The following is a 21,530-nucleotide window of genomic DNA, read 5'->3' on the forward strand; positions in this document are numbered from 1 at the left end:
GTAAAAATAATAAAACGATTTAATTGTTACAATAATTGAAGTAAATATCAATTCGCGAGATCCAACCCTCTCTCCTAAGAATTGATTTTAACCACTCAGATCAATAAAATCCATCTCTTGTTAGCCACAACATGTGAACATACAATCACATTGCTGGCTAAGACTTTATGCTCCTACATCAACTTGACTTCCTTGTCCCTCTTCAATATTTCCATGATTTTCTGACAATTTTAGCATAGTTTGTTAAGAATCTCCTCATGAATTTTTTTCTGTCCACCCTTTTGGGATCAATCTTCACTCCTTCCTTTGCTACATGACAACCCACAATATTCCCTTAACTTAAAGAAAATTGTGATTTCTTAGGATTTAAGGACAGACCGTACCTTCAACAATTTGCAAATGTGAGATGAAAATGCTTGAGGTTCTCTTCATTTGACTCAGAGAAAACAATTATGTCATCTAGGTATATTAGTATGAATTGATCTCTCTCTATAATCTTATATACATCGCTCTCTAGAAAGTATCTCCAACGTTAACGAGGCCCAAATGCATTCTGGCATATATAAGTGTTCCCCATGGTGTAGTAAAAGTTGTTTTCTTTTGATCCTGAGGGTGTACAAAGACTTGCTTATATCCTAAGAAACCATCGATCATGGACATATGGGCAGACACTACCACTTTCTCCAGAATATAATCCATTTTAGTCTGAGGGTAGTTATCTTTTAGCAAGACCTTATTCAAATTTTTGAAATATATACACAACTTTGTTTCTCCATGCTTCTTCCAGACAGGAACCAAATTTTCTCCCCAATCGGAGTACCTTAAAGGCACAATTATCTTATCTTGTTACAATTTCTTCACCTCTTTTTGAATTGGTGGGAGCAACAAAGGATTAATCTTCTTGAGCTTCTGCTTATATGGCTTCACTCCTATTTTTAAAGGATTTTTGTGTTGTATGATGCTAGGTTCAAAAGTCCTCAAATCATCATATGACGAGGAAAACACATCCATGTACTCCTTAAAAACTCCAAATGCCTTTGTTTGTATTCACTAGCAACTCCTTTATCTAATTTTATGATTCTTGGATCTTCTTCGATGCCAATATTACAACCCTCCACCTCTTCCTCAAGCTCTTTCTTAGTTAACTTAGTAGCCACATCACTTGAGCTAAAAATCATTTCCAATGGAACACATCCTCTGGGGATGGTATTCCCCTTTACCTGTACTATATTATCACCAACAATGGTTTCCTCCCAACCAGCATGTTTTTCACATGTCATCACCTCGTCCTCCTAATCAATTACCTAGTTTGAGAATTCTCCGACGACCTCCATGAAGCACTTGATATGTTCTTCATCTTTAAACACCTTCTAGTACTTCACGTTGTCTTGTATTGATGGCATGTACCTGACCTCCACTTCATATATGAGAAATGGATTTTGGGGAGGCTTAAAATTTCTAGCCTTGATGGCAAAGGAGTCTGCCATCCGATTTCATTCTCTAGGCAAGAACTGAATATTGAAGGCTAAGAAAAGGTTTTCAACCAAATCCCATACTTAATTCCTGCCGGCCTTCAATCTTGGATGATTTGTTTGAGTCTAATTTTTTATTTTCTTTACCACTAGCTCTGAATCGCCAAACACATTTAAGCACCCGATGCTAATATTTTTAGCAGCTTATAGCCCCAACAACGAGGCTTCATATTCAGAAACATTATTTGTCGCCTCAAACTCCAACTTGAAAGAGAAAGGGGTAAAGCTACCTTCTAGAGACACCAATAGCACACCTTCCCCATTTCCTTCTCTAGAATAAGCTGCATCAAAATATACTTTCCATACCTTGTCATGCTCCAATGATTGTTTACTTTGCTGAGTTTTACATTCCACTTGGGTGTCTCCATGATTTCATTATCTTCTTCTAACAATAAACAAGGAAAACAGTTCTCCTTACCATACAGAGGAGTATGATTTGAACAATCTTCCCTTGTAACTGTCTTCACGAATCTAGATTCCTTGTACAGTCAATGCTCTTCTCCACCAAATACAAGAATGATGGGATAAGTTAAATCTTGTTTAATGGAACCCCCAAATTCCATTCCCCATGACCTGGACAAAAGAATGCCAAATCTTGCAGGGATATCTGCCACTGCAATTTCCATTACCACATCATTTTGCTAGGATTTGAGCCAATTTGACCACTATATCCTAGATCATACCTAAGAACTTTACTCTTCTAGAATCAGAGGAGTATAGGTATTTGTATGTTTTTTTTATATGCAGTCCCAACTATTCCCTCAAATATAATGGCATTAAGTTGTGAGATGCTCCTAAGCAATGCATACAATTATGTAGTAGCAGGTCATGAATTACCAAGGTGACATAGAATAGAGGACTGGAAGGGTATTTCTCCTCCCCATGGGGTTGAAACACAATCATAGGCCTCTCTTCTTAGAGGTTAAGGCTATCTTGCAAGGGGGTAGTCATGGGTGAACTCATCAACTAAGAAACTTGAGCTTTATACTAGGGTTGTTTCAATCATTCAATAAAAGGGACAACTATCTTGTCTTTCTTTAACCGATTTCGAGACTGAAGATAGAGGGATTCTTATCAGTTTTAGCATACTCAATAGACGCTTTAACCTCATTGCATGTTGGCTTCATTGGTGGGAGAATTTTCTCTATTTTAGAGGATCAAGACTCATTTGGAATGGGATGGGAGGATTCTTTCTTGGTTGGTGGGACAGGGTTGAGTGGTTTCTTCCCTTTATTTGTTGACTTTAGGGAACTTGGTTGAAGAGTTTATTCATTCAATTCTTTCCCCATGGATATATTCCTAGACAACCTGAGAGCATATTTCCTATGCAATTTTGCGTGTATGAAGTTAGCAAATTTATTACAATAACTATCAATCTCATCATCATTGAGTGGGGCCTCTAAATCATCCCATTATCCTTCATTGGCTTCTATTTCCTTTTCTTCCTTTGAGAGAGAAGAGAAGTGTTTTTCTTGAATTTCTACGATTTCTTCAATATTCTCTTCAAGATCATCTTCTAGGTACAGGGGAGGAAGAATGTGATTATGTTTATCCTTTCTGTCCATTTGCAAGAGATGCAAAGGTGGCCTCCTATTTTTAGGATTATTTTTTTTTTTAGGAGTTGGATGACTTTGTCGAGGGGGATTTTGGTTCTCCAACTCCAATTTCACTAGTATGTTAGAAAATTCCTTATGATCTTGTTCATCTCATCTAGCTTTTGTTCTTGAGTTTCCTTCACATGGTTTGAAGAACTGGTTTCCTCCTTTCCCCTCCTCTTCACACCATATTGAAACTTCCCTTTCTACTTTCTAGTCGAGGTGAAATTTCCTTCGACTTCTAGGGAATTTGTTTAAATTTGGTACAGAGTAAGAGAATTTATTTCTCTTAGGGTAAACCCAAACTCTGGTTCAAAGGATCCAACAAAACCCACTTTGGCAACAACCTATGGAGATTTAGTTTCAGTAAAAATACTATTATATGATTTATTAAATCTCCTTATAAATTCTGAAACATCTTCATTGTGTTTTCTCTTCATTGCATTAAATTTTGTAAGAATATAGCCATAGTCCCTCTTCTCCCACCATTTCTACATGAAATCATTCTCCATCTCTTTTAAGGTATTAATTGAAGCATTTGGTAGAGTCTTGAACCATTTCCTGACCTCTCCATCCAAATATTGAACAAAGAGTCTCAATAATACATCGAGATGTTTTACATTTAGATTCTCAACAAATGGGAAGAATGTCTTTGTATATTTTTGGGTTGAAATATCATCCTCTCTAGTGAACCTTGGCATATGTTTAAAGTAATCTTGTGGCAGCCCATTTAGAGGCTATGGAAACTCAAGTGGATCATATGTATTAAGTAGGAAACTAGGGACAAGCATGTTTTGGAATGGAGGGGGTATAAGATTTACCACTGGGCCTAGTTGAGGTGTGGAGGTGCGGTATGAATTATGTTTGTATAGAGATGAGATGGAGTGCTAGAAATTCTCTGAGTGGGACTATTTATGAGGATATATTTGAATTATTAAGGTTCTGGGTAGGTAGGGAATATGAGAGGAGGAAAACTAATAGAAGATTCTTAAGATTTAACTTTAGAGGCAAAAGAGCCAATGAGTTGGTAGGGTTCTTCTGAGTATTCCAGATCTTTGAAAGATGACTCAGAGAAGTTTACCTCAGCTTTCTATGTGTTGCAATTCAACACTTCAATGAAATATATTACACGATATGGAGTAACAGGGGTCATATCTTTCCAAATCCTATTGGATATGATATTTTCGAGGTCGAATACGGGAGGAGTTTTCTGATGGGGAGTATCAGAGCAAGCATAAGGCCTTTTGAAATCTATCATGGTCAAATGAGAATATAAATGGTGGATTCTCCAATGTCAGAGATCTTCAACCCACACTTCCATTGCTCAGCTGGCAGAAGGAATGTAAAAATCTCATATTGAGGGAAAATGTTTGGATTCGACATTGACGATAGCATCAAAAGATGTTGTGGTCCCTAGAGACAACTGCTCAGTTAAGGAGAGGTTAGTGTCATCGATATCTTAGTGTCTTTTGAGGATAATTCGTTGCTTCTCAAGAGATAAATGAAAAAATGATTTTAAATCTGGTCCAATTACCTTTCACTGAGGTAGATTCAAACACACACATAAACAATATAGATCATCCCAAGAATAAATGTCCAAGTCTGGTGGCCTAAAAATAGTACATGTAGCTCAATATTTCGTTGCAGTAAATATGGGAAAGAGACAAATAAGGAAGGGATTCAAAAAAGAGGGTTGTATAGACTAAAAATCCTATGCAGTAAATCTGAATAGAATCATTAAATAATATTGAAATTAGTTGCATAAATTATGGAGCGCATTGTAAGGTTTCCAACTCAAAATTTTGTCGATACTTTCTTCTACAATATAACATAGTAAATATGAAATCTCATATGTACTGTCTGTTACAATATAACATAATTAAATCTATGATTTATGAGTGAATCCAACAACCACAACTTAAACAATTTCCGATGAAGAGAAACACATATGAAGTGACATACAAAGGAAGAACACATACTAAACATTACTATGCTTGGAATCACCAGATTTTGCTCATTAATCATAAAAAATGGAGTGCATATCGCAGGATCAAAATTTTGAAATTTGTATAAAAACTACCACCTAAGGAACAAGTAATTGAACTAGAACTTGGAACTTCTCTCTCTACAAACAAAACTCAAAATCTCTAAAATGACAAAATTTGGAATCCCTGAGGAACAAATTTGGGAACCCTTATAATGAGTTTCCTCTTCCCTTATATAAGGAGAGAGCTTGAACAACAATTGCAAAATACCCAAAATGATCTAGTTGTTTGAAACATCAACTGTTTGATCGTGTGGATGTCCTAACTTCCCTAATGATTACATAACAAATTTGTTTCTTTTCTTGAAAATGGAAATTAATAAAACATGAAAAATGTGAGGTGTCCTAATCGACACAAAAAAATATCTCCAATGTTAATTCCTCTAATTGACTCTCATCAAGACGCACCTTTGCCATGTTATTCCTCCATGCTTACTGGCCAATTCACCAATCTCTTTCACCCTTTAATAGCTTGAAACTTCACCCTTTTGGAGTTGGATGTGGTCGAGTAAGATGGAGTTAGAGGATATTTGTAGCTTAGTTGTCAACCCATCCATCCTCCACACTCTCTATGTTGTAGTATTGGGCCTTAATGTATCATAAATCGTATCAAAAGAATGTTATGAAATTGCAACATTTTGATTCCTTTTGCCCCTTTTGAACTTAAACCCTTTACCATTTATCGACCATAGGACCGTGAGTTGTGACAGAAGGATTTCATACAACATTTTGTTGGAGATTTTAGAGCCCTGTATATTGTAAATTTTATTAAGAGGATGTTAAAATATTATGACGTCTTGCCTGGCCCTTAGCTCCTTGTTGCTTAGCCCCTCTTCCTATTTATCCTCTATGGGACTGGGTGTTGTGACCGAAGGCTTGGCGCTCAAGTGTTGAGCTATTCAAGATCTTGTCAGGCGCCTATATCGTAGTGTGTTTTCTCTCTCCCCTTGGTTCTTTATCCTTCCATAACAAAATTATATTCTACATTGGAAGCACCTTCCATCATAACTTTTCTTAAATGCAATGACAAATGGATTTCAAAGCTCCGACCTCTGATATTCTCCATAACACCTAGGTGCTAGACAATCTATCTGCTTTGGGTTCTTTGGAGTCCCTGTTAGGAAAATCCACTTAACATTAGAGCCCCTTCATTGAATCAGAACTTTATTGAACAATTTGACAGGAATTACAAAAACTCTAGCTTCCAAAAAGCTGACCTCCGAAGTGACGTATCACCTATGTCATCATTTCCACATGGAACCACCTGAGTGGTGACACATGTCACCCAAATTTTCCTCATTACGCCCTCAAAAATTTCGAAACCGACTTACAAGTGTCCAACATACGACCACCTCACGCTAACATCGTCTTCCTTATCGGCTTCTTAGACCTAATTATTTTCTACCATGTGTCCTTCGGAATAGAGAAAAAATATCCTTGGGGTCCTTGATCTTGTTCTCCTTTGTATTTCCTCTACTCCATGACCCTCATTGCTTTCAAAATAGTTTCAATTTTTAAGAAGTTATGAAATTTCAATTCTCCAAAGTTCCGAAATGATTGGACCTCCAAAATTAAGGTTCCAATGTGCCCTCTTCTCTGATGTTACAATTTTGGGTCACAATGTTCAACCTTCCTTTCCCATATCAGACTCCAAATTTGGCCACTTGCTCTTGAATTTCGGCTTTGGGATTTTAGCTCTCCCTTTTGAATTTCAAACGTCGAATCTTCCTTTAGTCATCCAAGAATGCACCTATCCTTCTATGTGTTAGGGACAAAGAATAAGACAATTTGACATAAATATAAGATATTATGATGGGTAAAAACACACACAAATTGTCGACATTGGTTAAGAATAGCACAAACACTGCATTGATCTACTCCGCTATGCCTATTCAATATTGGGTAAAATAATGCACTCACGAATTCATTATGGGCTAAGCATGTGTAAGCAGGTGACTTAGAAACTTAATCCAAGAAGGGATCTTGAAATATTAACAAAGAATTATCAGCCACGAAGTGACTATGGAATGACTAATCATAAGATCCATAGTATGCTCCAATATTCAAGGGTAGGAAAATTTTTGAAGGGCTTTTGTCGTAGTGACAACACACCCTAAACAATTCTTGTTCTAGCAAGTATTTTCATGAATCCTCATATGCAGCAAGCTAGTTACTGGGGTGGCACTATAGGAGCATCCACTTCTCATTGTCGACAGTTATTTGGTTGGCACTCAATGGCTTACCACTTCGACTTTGTCCCCCATGAAGTGAGGAATGAGATCCTTCACTAGGAAGCCAAGGAATTTGGCAACATGACATATTTTTTTGATACCAAAATCAGTGCCAACACCTTCAAATGGACTCCATATCCTGGTAAATGTTGTAAAATAAGACTTCGCTTTCTCCGCTTGGTGGCTCTGCACCATCAACTAGAAACCCTTCTTCACAAGGTCATTAGAGACAAGCAATTTTATCACTACTAGTTATTTATGGGTCAAGAGGAAATCAAATGGATCCTTCAGGACATTAGATAAAATATGGATGATATTGTCACCAAGTTAGCAATTACAAAATATCCTAATATGCTCCAATTGTCTGAAACACCAAATGTCTGAGCGTTCGAATATCCAAACTTCCCTAATGATTGCATAAAAAATTTGATTCTTTTCTTGAAAACAGAAAATCAACAAAACATGAAAAATGTGAGGTGTCCTCATCGACAAGGAAAAATATCTCCAATGCCAATTCCTTTGACTGAAGCTAATCAAGCCATGTGTATGCCACGATATTCCTCCACAGTTATTGGTCAATTCACCTATCGCTTTCTCCCTTTAGTAGCTTGAAACTTCCTCTTTTTGGAGTTGGAAATGATCGAGTGCAGTGGCATTAGAGGCACTTTGTAGCTTAGCTTCCAACCCATCCATATTCCACACTCTTTGTGTTGCAGTATCAACCCTTAATGTATCGTAGCTCTTATCAAAAGAATGTTACGAAATCGCAACATTTTTATGACTTTAGTCCCTTTTTAACTTAACCACTTTATCATTTATCTACCATAGGACAATGAGTTGTGACCAGGGGCTTTCATACAACACTATGTTGTAGATTTCAGAGCCCCATATATCATAACTTTTATTAAGAGGACGATACGATATTATAATGTCCTGATTGGTCATTAGCTCCTCGTTTCTTAGGCCCTTTTCCAATTTCTCCTCCATGGGACTAGGTGTTGTGACTGGAGGCTTAGCTCTCATGTGCTAGAGTATTTAATATCCTACAAGGGGCCTATCTGGTATTGTATTTTCTCTCCCCCCTTGGTTTTTTGGGATTCCATAACCAAATTCTATTCAACATTGGAAGCACCTTCCATCATCACTTTTCTCAAATGTGATTACAAAGGGATTCCAAAGCTCCGACCTCCAATATTCTCTATAAAACCTAGGTGCTAGACCCCCTCTCTACTTTGGGTTCTTTTCAAGCCCTGTGACCAAAATCCATTTAACATTGGAGCCCCTTCATCGGATTGAAACTTTATGAAACAATTTGACAGAAATTATGAAAACTCCAGCTTCTAAAAAAATAACCTTCGAAGTGATGTCACACCAACTTCATAATTTCCACGTGGCACCACTTGAGTGGTAACACTTTTTATCCAAACTCTCCCCATTAGGCCCTCAAAAATGACAAAACTTACTTACACATGTCCACCGTATGGCCACATCATGCTGACATCATCTACCTCTTCAAATTCTCAGAGGTAATTATTTGCCACCATGTGTCCTCTAGAATATAGAAAAAATGTTCTTGGAGTCCTTGGTCTTGTGATTATTTCCTTTTTATTTCCCCTACTCCACAACCCTCGGTGCTTAAAAAATATTTTTTGTTTTTAAGGAGTTATGAAATTTCGATGCTCCAAACTTCTAAAATGATTTACCTCCAAAATTCATGTTCCAATGTGCCCTCTTCTCCGATGTTCCAATATTGGTTCCCAATGGTTGACCTTACTTTCCCATATTGGCCTCTCAATATCGACACTTCCTCTTGACTTTCGCCCCCCAAATTTTTGTTTTGGGATTTCGGCTCTCCCTTTTTGAATTTCGGACTTCGAATCTTCCTTTAATCAACCAAGAATGCACTTTTCATTCTCTGCATCAGGGATTAAGAATAGGACCATTTGACATAAATATAAGATATTATGATAGGTTACAATGCACACTAACTGTTGACATGGGTTGAGCATAGAACAAACAATATCTTGATGTACTATGCTAGGCCTCTTCAATCTTGTGTGAAATAATGTGCTTATGAATTCATTACAAACTGATCAGGTGTAAGTAGGTGAATAAGACACTTCAAATCCAAGAAGGGAGCCCAACATATTAAAAAAAATTATCAACCAAGAAGTGACTATGGAACTACCAAATACAAGATCGTTATTAGGCTCCAAAATTCGAGTATAGGGAAATTTTTGAAGGGTGTTCGTTGCAGTGACAACACACCCCAAACGGATCTGGTTCTAACATGTGTTCTTATTAATCCTTAGATTCTCCAACTTAATTGGTGTAGTGGCTCTAGAGGAGCATCCACTTCTCACTATCGACAGTTATTTGGTTGGCACTTAATGGCTTACCACTTCAACTTTGTCCACCATGAAGTGAGGAATGAGATCCTTCACTAGGAAGCCAAGGAATTTGGTTAAAGGACATTATTTTTTGATACCAAAATCAATGCTAGCAACTTCAAGTGGAATCCATATCATGGTAAATTTTGTAAAGAAGGACTTTACTTTCTCCACTCGGTGGGTCTTCACCATCCTCTAGAAACCATTCTTCAGATGGTCATTAGAGACAAGAAATTTTATCACTACTGGTTATTTATGGGTGAAGAGGAAATAAAATGGATCCTTCATGACATTAGATAAAACATGGATGATATTGTCACCATATTAGCAATTACAAAATATCCTAAAATGATCCAATTGTCTGAAATACCAAATTTTTGAACGTGCAAATATCCAAACTTCCCTAATGATTACATAACAAATTTGATTCTTTTCTTGAAAATGAAAAATTAACAAAACATGAAAAATGTGAGGTGTCCTAATCGAAATGACAAAACATCTCCAATGCGAATTCCTCTAATTTACTTTGATTCGGCCATGCCTATCCCATGGTATTCCTCCATGGATACTGACCAATTCACCTATCATTTTTTCCCTTTAATAGCTCGAAACTTCCCCTTTTTGAAGCTGGACATGGTTGAGTCTAGTTGTGTTAGAGGTGCTTTTTAGCTTAGCTACCGACCCATCCAACTTCCACACTCTTTGTGCTGTAGCATCGGGCCTTAATCTATCGTAGCTATTATCAAAAGAATGTTATGAAATCAAAACATTCTGATGCGTTTATCCCCTTTTTAACTTAACCCCTTTATCATTTATCAACCATAGGAACATGAGCTATGACTGTAGGATTTCCTACAACACTGCATTAGAGATTTCATAGGCACGTATATCATAACCAGGACGTTACAATATTATGATGTATTGATTGGCCCTTAGCTCATTGTTGATTAGCCCCTCTTCCTGCTTCTCATCCATGGGATCGACTGCAGTGACCGAAGGCTTGGTGCTCATGTGCTAAGGTATTTAAGATCTTGCTAGGGGCCTATCTTGTATTCTATTTTCTCTCGCCCCTTGGTTCTTTGGACTTCCATAACCAAATTATATTCAACATTGGAAGCACCTCCCATCATAACTTTTCTCAAATCCAATTATAGAGGAATTCTGAAGCTCTGACCTTTATGGTATTCTCCATAACACCTAGGTGCTAGAATATCTCTCCACTTTAGGTTCTTTGGAGTCCCTGTGAAAAAAATCCACTTAAAAAATTGGAGTCCCTTCATTGGATCGAAACTTTATGAAACAATTTGACAGGAATTATGAGACCTCCATCTTCATAAAAATTAACCTTCAAAGTTACGTCACATCAACTTCATCATTTTCACGCGGAACCATCTAAATTGTGACACCTGTCACCCCAATTTTCCCCATTAGGCCCTCAAAAATTTGGAAACTGACATACACATGTCCACCATATGACCATGTCAAGTTGACATCATCTACCTCATCAGCTTCCCAGACCTAATTATTTGTTACCATGTGTCCTCTGGAATAGAGAGAAAAGGACCTTGGGGTCCTTGGTATTGTGCTTATTTTCTTTGTATTTCCCCTACTCCATGACCCTTGACACTTTCAAAAGAGTTTCAATTTTTAAGGAGTTACAAAATTTCGATGCTCCAAAGTTCCAAAATGATTGTCCCTCCAAAATTCAAGTTCCAGTGTGCCCTTTTCTCTAATGATCCAATATAGGGTCCCAATGGTTGGCCTTACTTTCCCATATCGGCCTTTGAATTTCAAGACATCCTCTTGACTTCCGGCATCCAAATTGTTTCTTTGGGATTTTGGCTCTCCCTTTTAAATTTTAGACTTCGACTTTTTGTTTAGTCAACCAAGAATGCACTTGTCCTTCTTTGCATTAGGGATGAAGAATAAGACCATTTGGCATAAATAAAAGATATTATGACATGTTACAACACACACTAACTTTCAACATGGGTTTGGCATAACACATATGCTATCTTGATGTACTACGATAGTCCTGTTAAATCTTGCATGAAATAATGTGCTCATGAATTTATTACAGATTAAGCATGTGTAAGTAGGTGACTTCGATACTTGAAACCCAAGAAGGGAGCTCGAAATATTAAAAAATCGTTATCATCCAAGATGTGACTATAGAACAACCAATAACAAGATCCATAGTAGCCTCCAAAATTCGAGTTTAGAAAAAATTTTGAAGGGTGTTTGTTGTAGTGAGAACACACCCCAAACAGTTTTGGTTCTAACAAGTGTTTTCATGAATCCTCAAATGCACCAAGCTAGCTTTTGGGGTGTCGCAATAGGAGCATCTAATTTTCACTGTCAGCGGCTATTTGATTGGCACTCAATGTCTTACCACTTCGACTTTGTCCCCCATGAAGTGAGGAATGAGATCCTTCACTAGGAAGCCAAGGAATTTGGCTAGAGGACATATTGTTTTGATAGCAAAATAAGTTAAAATACCTTTTGGTGTACTCCATATCCTTGTAATTTTTTTAAAATAAGACATCACTTTCTCCGCTCAGTCGCTCTGCACTGTCGCCTAGAAACCCTGCTTCACGTGGTCATCACGGACAAGCAACTTTACCACTACTGGTTATTTGTGAGACAAGAGGAAATCAAATATATCCGTAAGGAAATTAGATATAATTTGGATGATATTGTCACCAAATTAACAATTACAAAATATCCTTAAATGCTCTAGTTGTCTGAACAACAAAATCTCCGTGTGCGAATGTCCTAACTTCCCTAATTATTGCATAACAAATTTTATTATTTTCTTAAAAATGGAAAATTAACATAACATGAAAAATGTGAGTGTCTTGATGGACATGAAAAAATATCTCCAATGTGAATTCCTTTGATTGACTTTGATCAAGCCACACCTATGCCATGGTTTCATCCACAATTACCAGCAAATTCGCCTATCCCTTTCAACGTTTAAAATCTTGAAACTTCCCCTTTTTGGAGTTGGACATGGTCAAGTGTGGTGGTGTTAGAGGTGCTTTGTAGCTTATCTTCTGACCCATCCATCTTCCACACTCTTTGTGCTACAGTATCAGGTCTTAATGTATCGTAGCTCCTATCAAAAGAATGTTATCAAATTGCAACATTTTGATCCCTTTAGCCCCTTCTGAACTTAGACACTTTATTATTTATGAACCATATGACCATGAGTTGTGACAGAAGGCTTTTATACAACACAGAGTTGGAGATTTCAGAGCCTCGTATATCGTAACATTTATTAAGAGGACGTTACAATATTGCGACATCCTCATTGCTTAGCACCTCTTCTTATTTCTCTTCCATGTGACTGGGTGCTATGACCAGAGGCTTGGCGCTCAGGTGCTATCATATTTAAGTTCTTGTCTAGGGCCTCTCTCGTAGTGTATTTTCTCTCACCCCTTGGTTCTTTGGGCTTCCATAACCAAATTATATTCAACATTGGGAGCACCTCCCATCGTAAATTTTCTCAAATGTAATTACAGATGGATTCTAAAGCTCTGACCTTTGATATTCTCCATAACACCTAGGTGCTAGACCATCTCTCCGCTTTGGGTTCTTTGGATTCCCTGTTACCAAAATCCACTTAAAATTGGAGCCCCTTCATCAGATTGAAATTTATGAAACAATTTGACATAAATTACGAAAACTTCAGCTTCCCAAAAAATGACCTCCAAGGCAACATCACATTAACATCAACATTTCCACGTAGCACCACATGAGTGGTGACACTTGTCACCCAAATTTTCCCCACTAGGCCATAAAAAATTCCGAAACTCACTTACACATGTCGACCGTAGTTTCACATCATCTAGCTCATCAGCTTCTCGGAGCCAGTTATATTCTACCATGAATCCTCTGGGATAGAGAGAAAAGTTCCTTGGAGTCCTTGGTCTTGTGATGATTTCCTTTGTATTTCCCCTACTCCATGACCCATAGTACTTTGAAAAGAGTTTCAAATTTTAACGAGTTATGAAATTTCGATGCTCTAAAGTTCCAAAATGATTGACCCTCCAAAATTTAGGTTCCAATGTTCCCTCTTCTCTGATGTTCCAATATCGGGTCCCATTGGTCAATCTTCATTTCCCTTATTGAGCTATGAATATTAGCACATCCTCTTGACTTTCGACCACTGAATTTTAGTTTTGGGATTTTAGCTCTCCCTTTTGAATTTCAGACTTCGTCTCTTCCTTTAGTAAACCAAGAATGCACCTATCCTTCTCTGCATCCAGGATGAAGAATAGGGTCATTTGAAATAAATATAAGATATTATGACAGGTTCCAACACACACCAACTGTCGACATGGGTTGAGCATAGCACAAACATTGTCCTGATGTATTACACTAGGCCTGCTCAATCTTGCGTGAAAGAAAGTGCTCATGAATTCATTACGGGCTGAGCCTGTGTAAGCAGGTGACTTTGACACTTGATGTCCAAGAATGGAGCTCAAAATATCAACAAACCATTATTAGCGAAGAAATGACTATGGAACAACTGATCCCAAGATCCATATTAGGCTCCAAAATTCGAGCATAGGAAATTTTTTTAAGGATGTTTGTCACAGTGACAACACACCCCAAACATGTCTAATTCTAATGAGTGTTTTCACGAATCCTCAGATGTGCCAAGCTAGTTACTAGGGTACTGCTATTGTAGCATCTACTTCTCACTATTGGTGGCTATTTTTTTTGCACTCAATGGCTTACCACTTCGACTTTGTCCCCCATGAAGTGAGGAATGCGATCCTTCACTAGGAAGCCAAGGAATTTGGCGACAAGAAATATTTTTTCGATACCAAAGTTAGTGGAAGCACCTTTTGGTGGACTCCATATCCTGGTAAGTTTTGTAAAATAAGACTTCAGTTGCTATGGTTAGTTTCTCTGCACTGTCAACTAGAAACCTTGCTTCACATGGTCATCAAGGACAAGCAAGTTTATCACTACTATTTATCTAGAGGACAAGAGGAAATCAAATGGATCCTTCAGGACATTAGATATAATCTGGATGATATTGTCACCAAATTAACATACGTGGAATGCTATGTGGTCACTTATTATGGCTCTAGCTCAAACTCATAGCCTCACACTCTAGCTATTATCAATGCACCAATAGAGGATTCACCCCAAGGAAAATCTAATTATCTCTCTAGTCATTATATTAGACTAATAGTTTTTTATGATTTTCTAGCACTTGGTTCCTCATTTTTGTATAATCTATGCTTATTTCTCCTACGTTACTATGGATCTTCTTATGTTCTTGCAATGCTATATGTGAATATTTTTATTATGTGAAAATTATTTTGTATAAATTCCCACGACACATCAATGCAAGTAATTATCAGTGGGCTAGTTAGTTTGACTGTCGATTTGTATTTTTTGTTGTTTTTTTTGGCTAACGTTGGGATCATGGGAAGAATGGTTATTTAGTATACTTATCTATCGAATCCCATAGAGTTTTTGGGACACAAAAATTATCAATGTAACAACAGTTTCTTAGTAATATAAATATCTTTATCTAGCTTATAACAAAAAAATAGAAGGAAGGTGATGTTTCCACCTCACTATGAAATCAATAAACTAGATGTGCCATGTTGTCCGTGCACCACTCAACAGTACAACAACATAACATGAAATAAATCTACATAATGTGTTCCATTACCCTCTCAAACTCATCCTTCATGTGTGATTGAAGCCATATCGTTACCCTATCATGTATCATTATGTGTCTTGGTACTTCACTAGTTCTTCTTTTAATGAATTTGTGTATATAAATAATTTTGAAGTTTGAATGAATTTTAAAATAATTGTTTAATATGTTTTTAAATTAATTTATTTTAATATTATTTTTTAATTAAATTTTGTTTATTCAGCTTTGTATATAATTTAATTAATATCTAAATTAACTAATTTCTAATCAGTTAAAATTTGTAATTGCAATTAAATTGTATATAATTGTCTGCCTGGGGTAGCTCAAGTGGCGATGGTCATGGAATGAAGTCTCACCGAACCAGAGATCTTGGGTTCGAATCTTGTGCTACCCTCCCCCCGTAGCGGGGTGAATAATGGACATGTAAACTCGAAAATTAGAGAGTCCTACCAAGCTTACAATTTTTTTTTTTATATAATTAATTTAACAAATATAATTAATTAGAAATTAATTAATTTTAAGTATACAGTTAAATAGGATTAGAGTTCTTAATTAAAACTTCCTACTTTTAGCCTATGCAGCAATGTTTCGAGAATTCTGGAAAACTCAACACTTCAACTTTGGAAGCTCATAAGTTGAGTTCTGTTTGACCAAATGAGGCCCAGAGTGGCTCGTTGGATATATACAATATTTGAGAATATTTATGATGTGGTTCCATGACTAGATTTAGTCATTAAATTAGTCTAAAATTTAGCATAAAATCAAGTTCCGAATTTGTAAACAAAATTAATTTTCCGATTTTAATTTTTAGCATTTTCATTTGCTCATAGCCTCTGTTGAGTGTGGATTCCTTCAACTATGTTCTCATTGAAAAATAATATATTTACAATGATCAATAGAAAGCAAAGATTTACTTTTATTTTTTTTACTTAATTATATTTTGATTGGATGATTTTGTTTTCCAGATTTGGTATTTTTTATTTTAATTTGCATTTTAATTGAGTTTTGATTGGTTTTGGCAGGAGAACAGTTGAGGAGAAGAGGAAGAGAATATTTTAATCAATGGAATTTCTTCATCAATAGAAGAAAAATAATTTTGAGGAATGAAAATTGTTGAAGAAGATTTATTCTTCAACAACTCTCCTCTTTGGAATTCATTTTTGTAATTATAAATAGTGGTTTGTAGAATGGATAAAGGGCTTCTCTGCTATACAATTCCAGAATTCTTAAATAAATACTGTAATAGGGGTTTCATTGCTACAGGTAGAGAGGATCATTCTCAAATATGGGTATTATTGGGATTTCACTCATTTTATTCTGAACTATGTATGAAAAGCAGAGACTACACTATTGCAACTCTTACTTTTAGCAGCAGAGTTTATGCTTTGGAGGGGATTGTAGGAGATCAGATTTAAAGGAGTAGAGTAGGAGAAGATGTTCAAATTAATTTGTACTAGAAATACTATTATTTTCAATTTATGAATTTCATTCTTGATGGAAGAATTATGTTAATTTCATTTATATTGTGTATTATTTTCAATATGAATAATTCTCTTACAAATTAGCTATCTAATATGTTTGTCTCATGAATTTGTTGTCAAATGTATCTTTTTCTCTAATATATTAAAACCATATTTATGAGTAACTATTTACTCAATAATATTCATCTAATTCTCATTTAATTTCCATTGGCATTATGTGAACTATTTCCTAATGTTATTGCTTCATCATTCTCTATTAATAGATCATTGAACACCATGTTTGGTAATTATAATATTAGTTAATTGAACTATTTCCTTAGCTTCATATTCATCTTAAGTTAGACATGTTAAAATCCCAATCATTTAATTACTTTTCTCTTAGTTGGGTTAAATCTATATCTTCCTAATCGAGATAGGCCTAGGATTTCTTTCCTTTTTCTTGAATTCTATCATAAGTTTGCAATTATATTAATCATTACACTTCAATAAGTCCTCTTATCAAAGAGAGAAAATTTAGTTGTGGCTTGTTTGAGCACCAGATCAATTTAAGGATAACTTTCTTGCAAAAATTAGCAAGAGGGCTGATTCGATGTCTCTTTTCTATTGGTAAGAAAAAGGGATACTTTTAACTAGAAGAGATAGAGAGAAGGTATCTGGACGTATTTTAACGAGTTGGAACCACGATTCCAAATGGAAAAGGAGTTGTTTTAAGTTATCGACTGGGTAGTCTCCCTTATAATGTTGAGGCAGACATTTTGAGCCTACAATAGGACTTTGGTATTGTGATGATTTCCTTTGTATTTCCCCTACCCCATGACCCTTATCACTTTGAAAATAGTTTCTTTTTTAAGTAGTTACGAAACTTTGATGCTGCGAAGTTCCGAAATTATTAACCCTCCCAAATTCAAGTTCTGATAATCCCTCTACTTCAATGTTCCAATACCAAGTCTCGATGATCTGCCTTCCTTTCCCATTTAGCCTCCGAATTTTGGCATTTCGTCTTGGATTTTGGTTCTCCCATTTGTATTTTGGACTTTGACTCTTCCTTTAGTCAACCGAGAATTCACCTTTCATTCTCTACATCAGGGATGAAGAATATGACCATTTGACATAAATATAAGATGGTATGAGAGGGGACAATATCAGCTGTAATTGGGCACAATGCATTGCTGGCAAGGTGCTGAGAACCTGTAGTTTATTGCATTTTATACATTGGGCATGTAGTCATTTTATTCAAGTACATCGAAAACAAAAACATAAGCAGTAAGAACTTAAAACATTATTTTCATGTATAATGGCTCATCAATATATAAATTTGGTGAAAATGGACCTATTAAATGCTAGAAATAAAGTTTGAGAAACTTCCCATTCACAGGAAGTTCAAGATCCTCACCATCCATATTTTCCAGCAAAAAGGTGTTGCTTCTTTTGGCTTCTTATATCTTGAAAGGTCCAAACCACAAGGGATCAAACTTCTCATCTTTTCCTTTCACCTCTCCCCTAACATCCCATCTAAGCAAAAAATCTCATTGCTATAAGGATTTATCCCTTGCCTTTTTTTCAAAAAGAGGCATCATCTTTTCCTGATATTTAATCAGATTCCGAGTTACCTCCCCCTTAGTTTCTTGAAATTCTACTAGTTGATTGATTCTCTTGGTTAGATAATTTGGGTTTTCCTCAACATCCTACAAAATTTTAGCCAATCACATGGCTAGTTGGACAGGGAAAATTGCAGCCTTACCATATACCAATTCAAAAGGAGATTTCCAATTTGATGTCTTGGTAGTAACTTGATTCACCCATAAAGCAAATTTCAGTTGTGAGTCCCATTTTTTTATGATTTTCTGATATGGTCTTTCTCTAAATCCTTACTAAAGTCTTATTTGAAGACTCAGCCAACCCATTTCCCTATGGATAGTAGGTAGTGGAGTGTCTCATGATGATGTTGTATTTATGGCAAAAACATAGAAAATTGGTATATTTGAAGACTTGTGCATTAACAGTGATAATTTTCATTGGACAACTGAATCTGGAAAGGATATTTTCTTGCATAAACATAATGACCACTTCATCGGTTGTGTTTCTAGCTGGGATGGCCTCCACCCACTTAGTGAAATAATAAGTGGTTGTAAGCATCGAGTTGTCTTTACCGGTGGATGGTGGATGTATTTCTCCTATGAATTCTAGACCCTATTTCTTGAAGGGATCCTCCACAAAAACAAGAATAATAGGGAGGGGTGCTAACTTATGCTTCTAAGAAAAAGTATTGCATTTTCCACGAGATGCGACATAAGCATGAACCTCACCCAAAGGATCTTATGGGTTGTGGCTCTCCAACTATATTTTCCTCCACGCAAACAATTATGAAATTCATCAATCACCTTATGAATCTCTTCTTCTACGAGACATAAAATCAAAATTCCCAATAGGTCTTTTGAAATGACAAACTTCTCATCAAATAACATTAATGCACTATATTAAAATTTGTCAAAATTCAATGTGAATTTCAGAAAAAGTAAATAATGGACCAGATACTTATACCACTATGAGACAATGAACTTCATATGAATTCTATGTTTTGAATTCTTGATATTATTCTTCTCCTTTTCTCCTTTACTTATTAATTTCATATTTACCAATAGGTTTATTCCGAAGGCATCCCAGTTAGTTTCATACAATATTCTCACTAATGCCTTCCCCTTGATCAACTTAGTGGGTTTAATTTCCATGTCATATTCTTAAATCTTGGAAATTCACTTTCCTCTCTTTCCTTAACTATCTCCCTGCATGGGAATGTCTTTCACAATAGTCATAGGAAAATAAGCTATTATATTTGGCTGCAGGACATAATTTTGGAAGGATTTCAGAGCTTTGACCAAGGCATAAAATTGTTTCTCTAAGTTATTATACGTTATCTCAGCATTTGGCAACACCTGGCTGAAAAATGCAGTCAAATTCTCCTATCCGTCATTATTTTTCTGGAATAGAACAACCACCACCATGTAAGCAAAGGCAAAAGAGAAAATGAGGAATGGGATCTGATAGTCTGTGCTAGCTAAGACTGCAGTTTATTCAAATTTTTTTATAATTCTAGAGAATGAATCTCATGCTTCTGTGTTCCACTTGACTTTCTTGTCCTTCTTCAACATTTCTATGGTTTCTTTGACAATTTCAACATATTTTGTTATGAATCTCCTCAGGAATATATATATATATACATATATATATATATATATATATATATATATATATGTATATATTATATATATATATATATATATATATATATATATATATATGTATATATATATATATATATGTATATATACATATATATATATATATATACATATATATATATATATATATATATATATATATATATATATATATATATATATATATATATATACATATATATATATATATATATATATATATATATATATAAATCCCAGTAAAACCTGAATCTCCTTCATATTTCTTGGTAAATGAATATTATTGATAGCTTACATACTTTTGGGATCAATCTTCGCTCCTTCCTTTGCTACAATATGACCTAAAATCTCCCCTTCACTTAAAGTAAGTTCTAATTTCCTAGGATTTAAGGACAGACCATACGTTCTACATTTTGCAAATGTGATATGCAAATGCTTAAGGTTTTCTTCATCTATGTTAGAGAAAACAGATATGCCATCCAGGTATATTACTACACATCTATCCCTCTCTTTAACAAATTCTATATCCATCGCTCTCTGGAAAGTATCTCGAGCATCAATGAGGCCCAAAGGCATTATGGAATGCATAAATGTTCCCCATGGTGTAGTAAAGTTGTTTTCGTCCGATCCTTAGGGTGTACATCAATTTACTTATATCCAGAGAAAGCATCGACCATGGAAATCTGGGCAGACCCTACAACTTTCTACAGAATATAATCCATTTCAGGTAGAGGATAGGTATCTTTTAGCGAGACCTTTTCTAGATTACTAAAATCTATACACAACCTTATTTCTCCATTTTTCTTCCTGACACGAACTAAATTTTCTACCCAATCTGAGTACCTTAAAGGCACAATTATCTTATCATGTAACAGTTTCTTCACCTATTTTTCAATTGATGGGAGTAGCAAATCATTAATCTTCCTGAGCTTCTGCTTATATGGCTTCACCATTGCTTTTAAAGGAATTTTGTGTTATATGAGGCAAGGATCAAAAGTCTTCAAACTGACATATGATTAGGAAATCACATCCATGTACTCCTTAAAAAGGTCCAAATACCTTTGTTTGTATTCCCTAGGAATTCCTTTATCTAATTTTATGATTCTCGAATCTTCTTCGGTGCCAATATTACAACCCTCCACATCTTTCTCAATCTATTTCATAGTTGGCTTAGTAGTCACAACAATTGAGTTAAAAATCCTTTCCAATGGAACCAATCCTCTCGGGATGGTATTCCACTTTAGCTGCAACATCTTGTGACCAACAATGATTTCCTCCCAACCGGCTTATTGTTCACATGTCATCTCCTCATCCTCCTAATCAATTACCTAGTTCGAGAATTCTCTAATGACC

This window comes from Pinus tabuliformis, chromosome X, assembly GCF_031772625.1.
Source record: "Pinus tabuliformis cultivar Carrire ecotype Pingquan chromosome X, CPIR1, whole genome shotgun sequence".
In the NCBI taxonomy this organism is placed as follows: Eukaryota; Viridiplantae; Streptophyta; class Pinopsida; order Pinales; family Pinaceae; genus Pinus; species Pinus tabuliformis.